We start from the raw sequence: 3474 nt of genomic DNA, 5'->3' as shown, positions 1-3474 counted from the left end.
CCACGGGTTTCTTGAGGTAAAGTAGAAGTTGAAATTTTAAGAGAAAATATCATAAATATTTATTTTTGTAGTGTATGATATTTGAGTACTATTGTACAACCCCCAGTCATAGCTCATCAATTCATCAACGACTCAAAATGTAGACACCACTAAAAAAAAAAATTGGTTGTCTGTAAAGTCGGTTTACTGACGATAGTTGAACGTGACAGTGTGTTAAGAAAATACTGAAGGAATGGTAGCATTTTTCAAAAGAAAATTTTAATTTCATTTGTTTAATAGATTTTTTTGTATATAGAGAAGGAGGTAAATGGAAATCACAATGGAATTGATCAAGTTACATTTATTTGTATGCATAAATACAATAAATAATGTCAATTTTTTTTTTTTACAATTTAATAGTTTTTACAAGTATGAATGTGCGTTGAGCAATTGTTTTACAACTTTTAAACATGTGTGATATTTAACTTCTCACAATTTGTGTTATTCTGTTGAGAATAGGACGATGATAGGAAAAGTAGGAAATGAAAGGGAGTGTTTTGAGAGAATATAATGAGAATATTTGAATGTGTTTTAGAGAATATTAGCATCATATTTTGGGTATTTTAAGAGAATATAAATCCGGTCTTTAATAATAATGAATTGGCCGACGACGACCGTGTGTGTTGGCAGCACACCGTACGAATTGCCACCCCACTCCGCCCGACGGTCGCCTCTAAGCGCGTGACGACCGATGTTGGGTAGCCTACGCGAATGGAACGCCTCACAGCCAGGCACGATTAAAGATATATCTTAAAGGTATATCTTTAATCGTGCAGCGAGGTAACGACGCATGAGTCATGTTTTTTCATGCGTCCATCGAATTATAAGACGTTATCACGTCAAAAAATTATAAAGGGCCTCTAAAATTTATCTCGCACCTGGGCCTCAAAATTGTAGTTGCGGCACTGAAACAGAGTGTTTAGAATTAATCAAATTTCGTACTAATGTGTATTCAGTTTAGTGAATGTTTCATATTAATAACACGAATATTCGGTGGGGGAGACGTCGAAGTAAATAAGTAATATCTTTCTCGATTTTGTTTCTATTCACACCATATACCTAGTTACTATTCTCCTCGTTTTACTGTATTATTTATATAATTTTTTAGAATTAATACCCGTTTATTAGAACCTTTTTCATTTTAACATTTTTGGGGGCCCTTCTGCAAAAATGCATCCGGGGCCCTTTAAGTACCAGGCTGACACTGGTGAAATGTGTAAACATATTAGGTATACGAGATGACTGAGGACCATATTTATTATTATAATAATATGTATTTGAATAGTTACCGGTTTGGCGGTTTCTTTATACTATTAAAGTATACCTATATTATGTAGAATACACTTTTTGAAAAAGTATTAAATTACGTATCAAGTCTAATAAATACCTATTTATTTATTTGATTGAGTATTGTTGATACAATTTAAAATTGAATTTTACAAGTATGTGTGTGCACTTAGAATAACTAGCCATTTATTTTAATTTAATAATTGTATGTACCTACCTATACTTTTATTATTAATCAGTAGTCACATATAGGTATTCTGATATATTCACATAACCTATTATAAAAAAATAAATACCTACAATACATCTAATGTATATAATGTTTATGTAATGTATAATTTGAATAACAAGAAATATATTAATAAACATACATATGTCCTATTATGAGTATTATAAAAAAAATTTATAATACGTACATAGGATAATAATATAATAATATAGTAGTATTATAAGATCTAATTGTTTACCTATTCATATTCTAATTAATTAATACTGTTGTGTTGTTTAATCAAACATTTTTTGAAATTAATTTATAAATAACATAACTATTCACATCACCTATTCTAAAAAAATATAAAAAAAATAAATACCTATAATACATCTAATTTAAATATATTAATAACATTATGACTAACATTTTTTATTAGTTTAATTTAGATACATAGGTTTATACATTTTCAACTCATATGTATAGTTAAAATGTACAAGTTTTCATAAATTTGTGTACAGATATGGATTTAGCCAATGAACATACGCTGAAAAGTAACATTTTCACAGCGACACATAGGGCAACTTGCTGCTATTTGAATTTGCAATCGTTCGACACAAACTCCACAAATCCAAGCGTGCCCACATGGAATAACTATATATTTTTCCGGTGTGTCATTTATAGTCCTTGTTAGACAAGTCATGCAAAGGAGTGGATTTGGGTCATGTGGGGGTGGCTGATTATTCATTTCTTCTGGTACATTGTTTTGAATGTCTTCTGGTTGGTTATTCAGAATTTCTTCGCCTGGATTTTCTACATTATTTGGTTCGTCCCTATCAACACGAAGAGCCCAATTTCTCTGTCTCAGCTCGTAAGAAGATGATAAATGAGAACACTTCTTTAAAAATTCCCAAATCGTTATTTGCCCCAAGTTGTACTGCTCAGTAGCATGTTTAATATTTCTTGAGTTTCGTAGGAAATTGGCTCTTAAATTTCGTGTTGGTTGTAAGTTGTTCCCTAATTGACTAACTATTGTGTGATATTTTTTGCTCAAATCACTTAAATGACCTGGAAATAAAATAAAATTCACATAGTTAATACATTTTAATAATTTAAATAATGAAGACAAACTAAAGGCCCGTGGTTAGGTATGTAACAAAGTTGTATATTCAGATATTGTATATTTTTTTTTAAACTTATTGGAGGTGTATTTTTTTTAAAAAATATATTGTTTGAAATTGTATATTTTTGAGTAATAATTATTATTTTAAGAATATATTTATAAGATAGTCACTTATATTCACTTTTTTTACAACTTTACCAAATAAATAAGTAATGTATAACAATAAATGTATCAAACACAAAAAAAAATAATAATTAATTAATTAATATCAAATATATTACTTACCAAGAAAGATCCACAGATTGGGATGTGCCACTGAAAATTTCAACCGCAACGCATTGTGGAAACTTTCCAGATTATTGTTAGTTCTTCTCGGTAGGCCATGTACAGACACAATGTCTGTTCCTACCCTTTGTAACCAGTATCTACATAATACAATAAATTAGTTTAAAAATGAATACTAGTAAACAATCATTTTTTAATAAAATTATATTTAGATTTATATTACTTCATGTTAAATTATAATTTATATTGCTTAACAAATTTTTCAGTACCTCTTTCCTACATTGTAGATACCCGCATTATGATTGTAAAAGTATAAACATTAAAATTATATTACACAGATAATATACCCAAAATATAACTTAATACCTTGTATATAATTAATATACAGTAATTAATTAACATTGTTATATTTACAGTTCACACTCACCGATTATAGTAATCAAAAAGATTGTCCATATGCACGCCATGGTTTGTTGCGAAAGCTTTTACTAAAGCAAAACCTCTTTCCATTTCCCTCGCTGGTAACAGAGGC

The sequence above is a fragment of the Acyrthosiphon pisum genome, unplaced genomic scaffold (assembly GCF_005508785.2).
Source record: "Acyrthosiphon pisum isolate AL4f unplaced genomic scaffold, pea_aphid_22Mar2018_4r6ur Scaffold_21186;HRSCAF=23251, whole genome shotgun sequence".
Taxonomy (NCBI): Eukaryota; Metazoa; Arthropoda; class Insecta; order Hemiptera; family Aphididae; genus Acyrthosiphon; species Acyrthosiphon pisum.
The sequence above is the reverse complement of the archived record's forward strand: the minus strand, read 5'-3'. Positions refer to the sequence as shown.